The sequence below is a fragment of the Dipodomys merriami genome, unplaced genomic scaffold (genome assembly GCF_024711535.1).
Source record: "Dipodomys merriami isolate MVZ:Mamm:240054 unplaced genomic scaffold, mDipMer1.0.p SCAF_23, whole genome shotgun sequence".
In the NCBI taxonomy this organism is placed as follows: domain Eukaryota; kingdom Metazoa; phylum Chordata; class Mammalia; order Rodentia; family Heteromyidae; genus Dipodomys; species Dipodomys merriami.
This window is the reverse complement of record NW_027203715.1, coordinates 23,364,060-23,380,006: the sequence shown is the minus strand read 5'-3', so window position 1 is coordinate 23,380,006 and position 15,947 is coordinate 23,364,060.

Genomic DNA, 15,947 nt, shown 5'->3' with positions numbered 1-15,947 from the left:
CCTCACCCTAACGTAACCCTAACAATAAATCTCACCTTAACTCTAACACTAAACCTCACCCTCACCCTAGGCCTTGCCCTAACCCTAATCCTACACCTAACCCTCATCCTAACCCTCCCCCTAACCCTAACCTTAACCTAACCATCATCCTCCCCCTCAGCCTAAATCTAAGCCTAACACTAGACTTAACCCTAACAAACACATTGACCCTCACCCTAACCCTAACCCTAATCTTATCCCTAACCCTAAGACTAACCCTTACCCTCCCCCTAACTCTCACCCTAACCCTAACCCTAACCGTCACCCTAACCCTAACTCTAACCCTAAACCTCACCCTCACCCTTACCCTAACTCTAACCCTATCCCAAACCCTGAAGCTCAAGCTAACCCTAACCCTAACCCTCACACTCACCCTCACCGTAACCGTAACCCTAAACTTAAACCTAACAATAACCCTAACCCTAACCCTAACCGTCACCCTAAACATAACCATCACCCTAACCCATACCTCTCCCTAACACTTACCCTCACCCTAACACTAACCCTAATACTAACACTAACCCTCACACTGACCCTAACCCTAACCCTAACCCTAAACCTCAACCTAAGCCTCACACTCAACCTAAACCTAACACTAACCCTAAGCCTAACCCTCCCCCTAACCCTCACGCTAACCCTATATCTAAACCTATCCCTCACCCTAACCCCAACCCTAACACTAACCCTAAACCTAACCCTAAACCTAACACTAATCCTCAGCCTCAACCTCACCCTAACCCAAACCCTAACCCTAACCCTCATCCTAACTCTAAGCCAAACCCTAACCCTAATCCTAACCCTCACACTCACCCTCACCCTAACCCTAATCCTAAACCTAACCCTATCCCTAACCCAAACCCTCACCCTAACCCTCACCCTAGCACTCACCCTTAAACTTATCTAACCCTAAACCTCAACCTATCTCCAAACCTACCCCTAAACCTAACCCTAACCCTCACCTGAACATGAACACGAACCCTCACCCTCATGCTCGGCCTAAGCCTAAGCCTAAGCCTAACCCTAACCCTAACCCTCACACTAACCCTAACTCTAACCCTAACCCTAACCCTAATCCTCACCCTCACCCTCACAGTAACCGTAACCCTACCCCTAAACCTAACAATAAACCTAACCCTAACCCTAACCCTCACCCTAACCATAACCCTCACCCTAACCTTAACCCTCACCCTAACACTTACCCTCACCCTAACCCTAACCCTAACACTCACACTCACCCTAGCCTTCACCCTAACCCTAACCCTCATCATCACCCTAAACCTCACACTAACCCTAACACTAATCCACAATCTAACCCTCACCCTCAATCTAATGCTAACATTAACCCTCACCCTAACCCTAACCCTCACCCATACCGAAACCCACACCCTCATCCTAACCCTCACCTTAACCCTTACCGTCAACCCCAGACTAACCTGCACCCTAAACCTAACCCTCATCCTAACCCTAACTGTACCCCTGAATATCACCCTCACCAAAACCCTAAGTCTAACCCTAACCCAAACACTAAATCTCACCCTAACCCACACCTTAACCCTAAAAATCATCCTAAACATCACCCTAACTGTAAACTTAACCATCATACTAACCCTAACCTTCACCCTCAACCTCAAACTCAGCCTAATCCTAATCCTAAACCTAACCCTTACCTTAACCCTCACCCTCAACCTATACCTCACCCTAACCCTAATCCTAATCCTAACCCTCACCCTAACCCTAACCCTAACCATCACCCTAAACCTAATCCTCACCCCCACCCTCACCCTCAGCCTAACTCTAAGCCTAAGCCTAACCCTAACCCTAACCCTCACACTCACCCTTACCCTAACCCTAATCCTAACCCTAACCCTAACCGTAAGCCTAAACCTCAACCTAACCCTCACCCTAACCTTAATACTAAAATTAAACCTAACCCTCGACCTAATCCTCCAACTAACCCTAAATCTAACCCTAAACCTCACCCTCACCCTTACCCTAATCCTAATCCCTAACCCTAAACCTCAACCTAACACTAACCCTAACCCTCACCCTCACCCTCACCCTCATAATAACTCTAACCCGAACCCTAACAATAACACTAATCATAACCCTAAACCCTAACCCTAACACTAACACTAATGCTAATACTCACCCTCAAGCTAACCTTAATCCTAACCCTAACCCTAACCCTAATCCTCACCCTCAGTGTAACCCTTATCCTAAACCTAATCCTCAATCTAACCCAAACCCTAATCCTAAACCTTAATCTTACACGAACCCTAACCCTCAAACTCACCCTAGCCCTCACCCTAACCCTAATCCTAACCCTAATCCTCATCCTTACCCTCACTCTAACGCTAACCTGAACTCTCACCCTAACCCTAACACTAACCCTAAATCTCAACCTAACCCTAACCCTCACGCTCACAGTAACCCTAACCCTAACCCTCACCCTAACCCTAACCCTCACACTCACCCTTAACCTAACCCTCACCCCAGCCCTCACCCTCAGTCTAACCCTAAGACTAACCCTAACCCTAACCCTATCGCTCACACTCACCCTAACCCTTACCCTAAACCTAATCCTAACCCTAAGCTTAAACCTCACACTCAACTTAACCCTCACCCTAACCCTAAATCTACCACTAACACTAACCCTCACCCTCAAACTCAGCCTCACCCTAACCCTAAAACTAACCCTAAACCTTACACTCACCCTAAACCTAACACTAACCCTAACCCTAAACCTCACCATAACTCTAACCCTAAACCTCACCCTCACCCTAGCCCTCACCCTAACCCTAATCCTAACCCTAACCCTCATCCTAACCCTCACTTTAACACTAAACTTAACCCACACCGTCACCCTCACCCAACCCCTAAACCGAACCGCAACCCTCACCCTCAGCCTCACGCGAACTCTAACTCTAACACTAAACCTCACCCTCACACTAACCCTAAATCTAACCCTAAACCTCACCCATAACCTAAACCTAACCCTAACTCTAACGGTAAACCAAACCCTAACCCTAACCCTAACCCTAACCTGAACCCTCACCCTCACTGTAACTCTAACCCTAAACCTAACAATAACAATAATCCTAACCAGAACCATCACCTAACCCTAACCCTCAACCTCATGCTCAGCCTAAGCCTAAGCCTCACCCTAACCCTAACCCTATCACAAACCCTAACTCTAACCCTAAACCTAACTTTCACCCAAACCCTAATTCTATCCTTAACCCTAACCCTAAACCTCATCCTAACACTAACCGTAACCCTCATCCTCACCCTCACCATAACCCTAACCCTAACAATAACAATAACCTTAACCATAACCCTAACCCTCACCCTAACTATAACACTCACCTTAACTCTAAAACTCACCCTAACACTTACCCCAACCCTAACAATAACCCTAACCCTAACCCTAACCCTAATCATCAGCCTAACCCTAAACCTCACGATAACCCTAGCCCTAAACCTCACCCAACCCTAGCCCTCACCTAACCCTAACCCTCATCCTCACCCTAACCCTCACCCTCACCCTCACCCTCAGCCTAAACCTAACCCTAAACCCAACCCTAACCCTCACCCTAACCCTCACCCTATACCTAACCCTGAACCTAACACTAACCCTAACCCTAACCCTCACCCTCAGCCTCTCCCTAACCCTAACTCTAACCCTAAACCTCACCCTCACCTTAACCCTTACCCTAACCATAAACCTCACCCTAACTCTAACCCTAAACCTCAACCTCACCCTAGCCCTTAACCTAACCCTAATCCTAACCTTAACCGTCATCCTAACCCTCCCCTTAACCCTAACACTAACCCTAACCCTAACCCTAACCATCACTCTCACCTTCAGCCTAAACCTAAGCCTAACCCCAGAACTAACCCTAACAAACACACGGACCCTCACCCTAACCCTAACCCTTATCCTATCCCTAACCCTAACACTAAGCCTTACCCTCCCCTTAACTCTCACCCTACCTAACCCTAACCGTCACCCTAAACTTAACTCTTAACCTAAACCTCTCCCTCACCCTAACCCTAACTCTAACCCTAACCCAAATCCTAAACCTCATCCTAACCCTAACCCTAATCTTCACACTCACCCTCACCGTAACCGTAACCCTAAACCTAAACCTAACAATAACCCTAACCCTAACCCTAACCCTCACCCTACCCATAACCATCACCCTAACCCATAACCTCACCCGAACACTTACCCTCACCCTAACACTAACACTAACACTAACCCTCACACTGACCCTAACCCTAACCCTAACCCTAACCCTAAACCTCAACCTAACCCTCACACTCAACCTAAACCTAACACTACCCCTAACCCTCACCCTAACCTACCCCCTAACCCTACATCTAAACCTCACCCTCACCCTAAACCTAACCCTAACACTAACAGTAACCCTAAACCTAACCCTAAACCTAACCGTAATCCTCAGCCTCAACCTCACCCTAAACCAAACCCTAATCCTAACACTCATCCTAACTCTAAACCTAACCCTAACCCTAATCCTAAACCTCACCCTCACCCTCACCCTAACCCTAATCCTAAACCTAACCCGATCACTAACCCTAACCCTCACCCTAAACCTCAGCCTAACCCTCACCCTTAAACTTATCCTAACCCTAAACCTCAACCTAATTCTCAACCTAACCCTAAACCAAACCCTAAACCCCACCTGAACCCGAACCCGAACCTTCAACCTCATGCTCGGCCAAAGCCTAAGACTAAGCCTAAGCCTAAGCCTAAGGCGAAACCCTCACCCTAACCCTGACTCTAACCCTAACCCTAAACCTAAACCTCATCCTAACCCTAACCCTAATCCTCACCCTCACAGTAACCGTAACCTTACCCCTAAACCTAACAATAAACCTAACCCTAACCCTAACCCTCACCCTAAACCTAACCCTCGCCCTAACCATAACCCTCACCCTAACACTTACCCTCACCCTAACCCTAACCCTAACCCTCACACTCACCCTAGCCTTCACCCTAACCCTAACCCTCATCCTCACCCTAAACCTCACACTAACCCTAACACTAATCCTCAATCTAACCCTCACCCTCAACCTAATGTTAACACTAACCCTCACCCTAACCCTAACCTTCACCCTTACTGGAACCCTCACCCTCAACCTAACCCTCACCTTTACCCTTACCGTCACCCCCAGGCTAACCTGCACCCTAACCCTAAACCTCATCCTAGCCCTAACTGTACCCCTGAACCTCACCCTCACCATAACCCTAAGTCTAACCCTAAACCTAACACTAAACCTCACCCTAATCCTCACCCTAACTCTAAACCTCATCCTAACCCTCACTCTAACTGTAAACCTAACAATCAACCTAACCCTAACACTCACCGTCAATCTCATGCTCAGCCTAATCCTGAGCCTAAGCCTAACACTTAACCTCACCCTCACCCTCACCCTAGCCCTCACCCTAACCCTAATTCTAACCCTCACCCTCACCCTCACCCTAACCCTCATCCTCACTCTAAACCTCACACTAACCCTAACCCTAATCCTCAATCTAACAATCACCCTGACCCTAATCCTACCCCTTACGGTAAACCTAAGCCTAAACCTAACACTCACCCTTATCTTAACCCTCACCCTCACCCTAAATCTCACCTTTACCCTTACCATCATCCTCACCCTAACCTTCACCCTAACCCTAAACCTAAACCTAACCCTGAACCTAACCCTAATCCTAACACTCACTCTCACCCTAACCCTAATCCTAACCCTAACCCTCACCCTAACACTAACCCTCACACTCACTGTAACCCTAACCTCAACCTAACCCTCACCCTAAAGCTATCCCTAATCCTAAACCTTAATCTAACACTAACCCTAACCCTCACCCTCACACTAGCCCTCAAACTCACCCTCACCCTCAGCCTAAACCTAATCCTAACGCTAAGCCTAACCCTCACCCACAACCTAACCCTTGCTCTAACCCTAACTCTAACACTAATCCTAACACTAAACCTCACCCTAACCCTAACCCTCAACCTCAGCCTCACCCTAAACCTAACTCTAACCCTAAACTCAACTTCACCCTAACCTTAACCCTAACCCTAAGAGTAAACCTCACCCTAACCCTAACCGTAAACCTCACCTGAAACTAGCCCACACCCTAACCCTAATCCTAACCCTAACCCTCATCCTAACCCTCACCCTAACACTAACCCTAACACTAACCTTCACCCTATCCCTAATCCTAACCCTAACTCTCAAACTGACACTAACACTCACCCTCACCGAAACTCTTAGACTAACCCTAACCCTAACCCTAAACTTAACCCGAACCCTAACTCTCACACTAACCCTAACCCTAACTCTCACCCAAACCCTAATCCTCACCCTTGCCATAACCCTCACACTCAGCCTAACTGTCACGTTTAACCTTACCTTCACCCCCACCTTAACCCTCACCCTAACCCTAACTCTAAACCTAACCCTCACCCAAACCCTAACTCTACCCCTAAACCTCACCCTCACTCTAACCCTAACTCTAACACTAACCCTAACACTAAACCTCACCCTAACCCTAACCCTAACCCTTAAACTAACCCTAACACTCACCCTCACCCTCACCCTCAGCCTAAACCTAAGGCTATCCCTAACCCTACCCCTAACCCTCACACTAACCCTAACCCAAACCCTAATCCTAATGCTAACAATAATCCTAACCCTCACCCTCACCCTCAGCCTCAACCTAACCCTAATTCTAACTCTAAACCTCACCCTCACCCTAAAACTAAGGCTAACCCTAACCATAAACCTCACCCTAACCGTAATCCTAACCCAACCCTAAACCCCACCCTAACCCTAACCCTAACCCTCACACTCACCGTAACTCTAACCCTAACCCTAACGATAACACTAACCCTATCCCTAACCATCACCCTAACCCTAATCCTCACCCCCTCCCTCAACCCCACCCTCACCCTTAGCCTAACTGTAAGCCTAAGCCTAATCCTCAGCCTAAACCTCACACTCAGCCTCCCCCTAAACCTAACCCTCACCCTTACCTTAACCCTCACCCTCATCTTAACCCTTACCCTCAGCGTAAACCTCACCTTTACCCTTACCATCATTCTCACCCTAACCTCACCCGAACCCTAAACCTCATCCTAACCCTCACCCTAACAATAAACCTAACCATCAAGCTAACCCTAACCCTCACCCTCAAACTCACCCTCAGCCTAACTGGAAGCCTAAGCCTAAGCCTTACCCTAACCCTTACCCTCACCCGAGCCCTCACCCTTACCCTAATCCTAACGATCACACTAACCTAAACCTCACCTCCATTCTCACACTCAGCCTAACCCTAAGCCTAAGCGTAGCCCTAACCCTAATCCTCACCCCCCCCACCCTCACTCTTAGCCTAACCATAAGCCTAAGCCTAATCCTCACCCTAAACCTCACACCCAGTCTCACCCTAACCCTAATCCTAAACCTAACCCTATCCCTAAACCTCAACCTAACCCTCACCCTCACACTTACCTTAACACTACCCCTAATCCTAAACTTCACCCTATCCCTCCCCCTAACCCTAACCATACCCATAACCCTCAACTTCAGCCTCATGCTCACCGCAAACTTAATCCTAATCATAACACTAACAATAAACCTAACACTAAGCCTAACCCAAACCCTAACTCTAAGCCTCAACCCCACCCTCACCCTCATCCTAAGCCTAAGCCTAACCATAACTCTAACCCTAAATCTAACCCTAAAACTAACCCTAATCCTCAGCCTCACCCTCACACTAACCCAAACCCTAACCCTAACCCTCACCCTAATTCTAAGCCTAACCCTAACCCTAAACTTCACACTAACCCTCACCCTAACCCTAAACCTAACCCTATCCCTAACCTTAGACCATACCCTAACCCTCACCCTAGCCCTCACCCTTACCCTAATCCTAACCCTAAACCTCAATCTAAATTTCACACTAACCTGAACCCTAACCCGAACCCTAACCCTCACCCTCATGCTCGGCCTAAGTCCAAGCCTAAGCCTAATCCTAAGCCTAAACCAAACCCTCATGCTAACACTAACACTAACACTAAACCTAACCCTAACCCTAAATCTCACCCTCAACCTAACCTTAACTCTAATCCTAAGACTAAAACTAAACCTCATCCTAACCCTAACCCTAACCCTAACACTAACACTAACCATAACCCTAACCCTAACCCTAACAATAACCCTAACCCTAACCCTCACACTCACCCTAACCATAACTCTCACCCTAAACCTAACCCTCACCAAAACACTTACCCTCACCTTAACATAAACCCTAAAGGTAACACTAACGCTCACACTAACCCCAAGCATCACCCTAACCATAAACCTCATCCTAACACTAACCCTAACCCTCAAGCTCACCCTAAACCTCACACTAACCCTAACACTAATCCTCACCCTAACACTCAAACTCAGCCTAAACCTCACCTTTACCCTTACCATCATCCTCACCCTAACCCTCACCCTAACCCTAACTCTAACCCTAAACCTTAATTTAACACTAACACTAAACCTCAACCTCAACCTAGCCCTCACCCTATCCCTAATCTTCATTCTTAACCTCACCCTAACCCTAAACTTATCCCTTACCCTAACCATAATCCTAACCCTAAGCGTCAACCTTACCCTAAAACTCAAGCTCACCATAAACCTAACCCTAACCCTCACCCTAACCCTAAATTTACCCGAACCCTAACTCTCACTGTAAACCTAACCCTAACCCTCACTCTCAACCTCACCCTCAGCCTAACCCTAAGCCTAACCCTAACCCTAACCCATACACTCACCCTAACCCTTATGCTAATCCTAATCCTAACCTTTTGCCTCATCCTCACCCTCAACCTAACCCTCACCCTAACCCTAACTGTAACACTAACCCTAACCCTAAACCTCAATTTCAGCCTCACCCTAACCATAACTCTAACCGTAAACCTCACCCTCACCCTAACCCGAATCCTAACACTAACCCTAAACCTCACCCTAACGCTAACCCTAAACCTCAACCTCAAACTAGCCCTCACCCTAACCCTAATCCTATCCCTAACCCTCATCGTAACCCTCACCCTAACACTAACCTTAACCTTCACCTCACACTAACCCTAATCCTAACACTAACCCTCAACCTAACCCTAACCCTCACTGTCACCGTAAGCCTTACCCTAACGCTTAACTTAACCCTAAATTGAACCCGAACCCTAACTCTCACCCCAACCCTAAACCTAACCCTCACCCTAAGCCTAACCCTCACCCTTACCGTAAGCCTCACACTCAGCCTAACCCTCACCTTTAACCTTACCAACACCCTCACCCTAACACTAACCCTAACACTAAACCTAAACCTAAACCTCACCCTAACCCTAACCCTCACCCTCACCCTGAACCTCACCATAACTCTAACCCTAAACCTAACAATAACACTTACCCTAACCGTAATCATAACCCTAAACATAACCATAACCTTCACCTCAGCCTCAACCTCAGCCTAACTGTAAGCCTAAGCCTAATCCAAACCTTAACCCTCACCGTAATCCTAACCCTAACCCTAAACCTAACCATAAACCTAACCCTATCCCTCCCCATAACCCTAACTCTAACCCTAACCCTAGCCCTGACCCTTACCCTAATCCTAACCCTAAACCGCAAGTTAACTTTCACTGTAACCCTCACCCTCACCCTCACCCTCACCCTCACCATAACTCTAACCCTAACCCTAACAATAACTCTAACAATAACACTAACCATAACCATAACACTCAACCTCAGACTCACCCTCACACCAAACATAACCCTAACCATAACACTAACAATAACCCTAACACTAACCCTAACCCTAACACTAATCCTCACACCCACCTTCACCCTCAGCCTAACCCTAAGCCTAATCCTAACTCTAACCCTAACCCTCACCATAACCCTCATTCTAACCCTAAACCTAACACTAACCCTAACCCTAAACCTAACCCTAATCCTCAGCCTCACCCTCACACTAACCCAAACCCTAACCCTAACCCTCACCCTAACTCTAAGCCTAACCCTAACCCTAAACCTCACACTCACCCTCACCCTAACCCTAATCCAAAACATAACCCTATCCCTAACCCTAGCCCTCACCCTAACCCTAATCCTAACCCTAAACCTCAATCTAACCTTCACCCTAACCCGAACCCTAACCTGAACCTGAAACCTCACCCTCACCCTCACCCTCACGGTAACTCTAACCCTAACCCTAACAATACCTCTAACCCTAACCCTAACCATAACCATAACCAAAACCCTCGCCCTCAGACTCACCCTCACAGCAAACTTAACCCTAACCATAACACTAACAATAACCCTAACACTAACACTAACCCTCACCCTATTCCTCACACCCACCCTCACCCTCAGCCTAACCCTAAGCCTAACCCTAACCCTAACACTAACCCTATCCCTAACAATAACTCTAATTCTAAACCTCACCCTCACCCTAACCCTTACTCTAAACCTATCCCGAAACCGCACCCTAACCCTAACCCTCAACCTCATCCTCACCGTATCTCTAACCCTAACCCTAAGAATAACACTAACCCTAACCCTAACCTTAACCATAAGCATAACCCTCACCTTCAGCGTCATGCTCACCGCAAACTTAACCCTAAGCATAACACTAACAATAAGCCTAAACCTAAGCCTAAACCTAACCCTAACTCTAATCCTCAAACCCACCCTCACCCTCATCCTAAAGCTAAGCCTAATCCTAACTCTAACCATAACTCTCACCATAACCCTAACCCTAACCCTAACACTAACACTAACCCTAACAATAAACCTAACACTAAAAATAAGCCTAATCCTCAGCCTCACCCTCACACTAACCCAAAACCTAACCCTAACACTCACCCTAATTCTAAGCCTAACCCTAACCCTAAACCTCACACTCACCCTCACCCTAACCCTAATCCTAAACCTAAACCTATCCCTAACCGTAGCCCTCACCTTAACCCTAACCCTAAAACTCAATCTAACCTTCACCCTAACCCAAACCCTAACCAGAACCCTACCCCTCACCCTCATGCTCAGCCTAAGACTAAGCCTAAGCCTAAGCTTAACACTAACCCTTACCCTAACCGTAACACTAACACTAACCCTAACTGTAACCCTAAATCTCACCCTCACCCTAACCTTAACTCTAACCGAAACCCTAAAACTAAACTTCATTCTAACTGTAACCCTAACCCTAACCCTAATCATAACCCTAACACTAACCCTAACCCTAACAATAACCCTAAAACTCACACTCACGCTAACAATAACCCTCACCCTTTCTCTAACCATCACCCTATCCCTTAACCTCATGCTCACCCAACCCTCACACTAAGCCTAAAACTCAACTTAACCCTAACCTTAACCCTCACCATCACACTCAACTTCACCCTCACTTTAACCTTCAACCTCACCCTCACCCTCACCCTAACCCAAAACCTAACCCTAACCCTCACCCTAACCCTAACCCTCACACAACCTTAAACTTAACCCTCAACCTCACCCTAACTCTAACCCTCACCCTAACCCTAATCCTCACACTAACCCTAAAACTAACCCTAACCCTTATCCTCACACTAACCCTCACCCTAACCCTAACCTTAACTCTAAGTCTCACCCTCACCATAACCTTCACCTTCACCCTAACCCTCACCCAAACCCTAACCTTCACACTCACCCTAACGCTCACCCTCACCCTAAAGCTAACACTAAACCTAAACCTCACCCTAACACTCACACTAAACCTAACCCTCACTCTCACCATAACCCTAAAACTAAACCTTACCCTAACCCTTACCCGAACCCTTACCCTCACCAAAACCCTAACCCTAATCCTCACACTAACCCTAACACTAACCCACACACTAAAACTCACCCTAACCCTCACCCTCACCCTAACCATAATCCTCACCCACACCCTCACCTTCAGCCGAACCCTAACTCTAACCCTAATCCTAACCCTGAACCTCACCCTCACTCTGAACCTAACCCTAACCCTAAACCTCACCCTCACCCTCACCCTAACCCTAACCGTAAACCTATCACTAACCTCACCCTAACGCTAACCCTCAACCTAAACCTCAATCTAACACATACCCTCACCCTCACCCAAACCCTCACCTTAACCCTCACCCTAAACCTCACCCGCACCCTAAACCTCACCCTAAACCTCATCCTAACCCTAACCCTAACCTTAACCCTAAACCTCACCGTCACCCTAACCCTAACCCTAAAGGTATCCTTAATCTTAACCCTAACGCTAACCCTAAACGTAAAACGAACACACACTCTCATCGCCACTCTAAACATAACCCTAACCATATCCCTAACCCTCAACTTAACCCTAACCCTCACCCTAACCCTCACCCTAAATCATACCCTCACCCTAATCCTAACCCTAACACTAACCCTAAACCTAACAATAACCCTAACCCTAAACCTAACCCTAAACCTAACCCTAATCCTCAGCCTCACCCTCACACGAACCCAAACCCTAACCAAAACCCTCACCCTAACTCTAAGCCTAACCCTAACACTAAACCTCACACTCACCCTCACCCTAACCCTAATCCTAAACCTAACGCTATACCTAACCCTAGCCCTCACCCTAACCTTAACCCTAGCCCTCACCCTTACCCTAATCCTAAATCTAAACCTCAATCTAACCACCCTAACCCGAACCTTAACCCGAACCCTAAAACTCATCCTCATGCTCTGCCTAAGCCTAAGCCTAATCCTAAGCTTAACCCTAACCCTGAACCTAACCCTAACCCTAACACTAACCCTAAATCTAACCCTAAATCTCACCCTCACCCTAACCTTAACTCTAACCCTAACCTAAAACTAAACTTAATCCTAACCCTAACCCTAACACTAACCCTAAGCATAACCCTAACCCTAACCCTCACCTTAACACTTACCCTAACCCTAAAATAAACCCTAATGCTAACACTAATGCTCAACCTAACCCTAACCCTCACCCTTACTGTAAATCTCACCCGCAGCCTAACCCTCAAATTTACCCTTAACTTCAACCCCACCCTAACCCGCAACCTAACACTAACCCTCACCCTAACCCTCACCCTAATCCTAACTCTAACCCTAAACCTCACCCTCACCTTAACCCTAACTCTAACCTTAACCCTAACACTAAACTTCACCCTAACCCTAACCCTAACTCTCACCCTCACACTCACCGTAACTGTAACCGTAAACCTAACCCTAACAATAACCCTAACCCAAACCCTCACCCTAACCATAACCTCACCCTAATCCTAACCCTCACCCTAACACTTACCCTAACCCTAACCCTAATCCTCACACTAACCCTAAACCTAACCCTAACCCTAACCCTCACACTAACCCTCAACCTAACCCTAACCCTAACCTTAATTCTCACCCTCACATTAACCCTCACCCTATCCCTTAACCTCATGCTCACCCAACCCTCACACTAAGCGTAAACCTCAACCTACCCTAACCCTAACCCTCACCATCACCCTCAACTTCACCCTCACCCTAACCCTCACCCTCACCCTCACCCTCACTCTAACCCAAAACCTAACCCTAACCCTGACCCTAACCCTAACCCTCACACAACCTTAAACTTAACCCTCACCCTCACCATAACTCTAACGCTCACCCTAACCCTAATCCTCACACTAACCCTAAACCTAACACTAACCCTTATCCTCACACTAACCCTCACCCTAACCCTAACCCTAACACTAAGTCTCAACCTCACCCTAACCTTCACCTTCAACCTAACCCTCACCCAAACCCTAACCCTCACACTCACCCTAACCCTCACTCTAACCATAACCCTAACACTAAACCTTACCCTAAACCTAAACCTAACACTTACCCTCACCATAACCCTAACCCTAATCCTCACACTAACACTAACACTAACCCACACACTAAAACTCACCCTAATCCTCATCCTCACCCAAACCCTAACCCTCACCCACACCCTCACCTTCAGCCTAACCCTAAACCTAATCCTAACCCTGAACCTCACCCTCACCCTGAACCTAACCCTAACCCTAACCCTCACCCTCACCCTCAACCTAACCCTAACCATAAACCTATCACTAACCCTCACCCTAACCCTAACCCTCAACCTAACCCTCAATCTAACACATACCCTCACCCTCACCTTAACCCTCACCCTAACCCTCACCCTAAACCTCACCCTCACCCTAAACCTCACCCTAGACCTTACCCTCACCATAACCCTAACCCTAACCCTAACCCTCACCGTCACCCTAACCCTAAACCTAACCGTATCCCTAACCCTAACCATAACCCTAGCCTTAAAACTAACCCTCACTCTCACTGTCACTCTAACCATAACCCTAACCGTATCCCTAACCCTCACCCTAATCCTAACCCTCACCCTAACCCTCACCCTAAAACATAACCTCACCCTAAACCTAACCCTAACCCTCAACCTAACTCTATTCCTCTCCCTAAAACTCATCCTCACCCTAAAACTCATCCTAACCTTTACCCTCACCCTAAACCTAACCCTAAACGTACCGCTCACCCGATCCCTCACACCCAAGATCACCCTCAGCCTAACCCTAAGCCTAAGCCTAACCCTAGCCATAACCCTCACCCTCAACCTCACCCTCACTGCAAATTTAAAGCAAACCATAACACTAACAATAACCCTAATTTAAACTCTAACACTAACCCTAACCCTCACACCCACTCTCACCCTCAGCTTAACCCTAAGCATAAACCTAGGCCTAACCCTAACCCTCACTGTAACCCTAGCCCTAAACCTAACCCTAAACCTAACCCTAGTCCTCAGCCTCACCTTCACCCTAAACCAAACCCCAACCCTAACCCTCACCTTAACCCTAAGCCTAAACCTAACCCTAAACCTAACGTTCACACTCAACCTCACCCTAACCCTAATCTGAAACCTAAACCTATCCCTAACCCTAACCCTCACCCTAACCCTCAACCTAGCCCTCACCCTAACCCTAAGTCTAAACCTAAACCTCATCCTAACTCTAACCTAACCCTCACCCTAACCCTAACCCTAACCCTCACACTCATGCTAAGCCTAAGCCTAAGCTTAAGGCTAAGCCTAAGCCTAACCCTAAATCTCACACTAATCCTAACACTAACCCTCACCCTAACCCTAAACCTAACACTAACCCTAACTTTAACCCTAAACCTCACCCTCACCCTAACCCTAACTCTAAACCTAATCCTAAACTTAAATCTCATCCTAACCCCAACCCTAACCCACACCCTTACCCTCACGGTAAACATAACACTATAACCCTAACACTAAAAATAACCCTAACCCTAACCCTAACCATCACCCTAACCATAACCATAACCATAACCCTCACCCTAAACCTAACCCTCAACCTAACACTAACCCTAACCATAACCCTAAACCTCACACTAACCCTAACCATCACCCTAACCCTAAACCTCACCCTAACACTAACCTTAACCCTCACCCTCACCCTAGCCCTCACCCTAACCCTAACTCTCATCCTCACCCTAAACCTCACACTAACCTTAACACTAATCCTCAATCTAACCCTCACCTTCACCTTAACCCTAACCCTAACCCTCATCCTAAACTTAACCCTCACCCTTACCATAACTCTCACACTCAGCATAACCCTCATTTTTAGCCTTACCGTCAAACCAACCCTAACCCTCACGCTAACCATAACCCTCACCCTAACACCCCTCCCTAACCCTAACCCTACCCCTAAACCTCACCCTCACCCTAAGCCTAACTCTAACCCTAACCCTAACACTAAACCTCACCCTAACCCTAAACC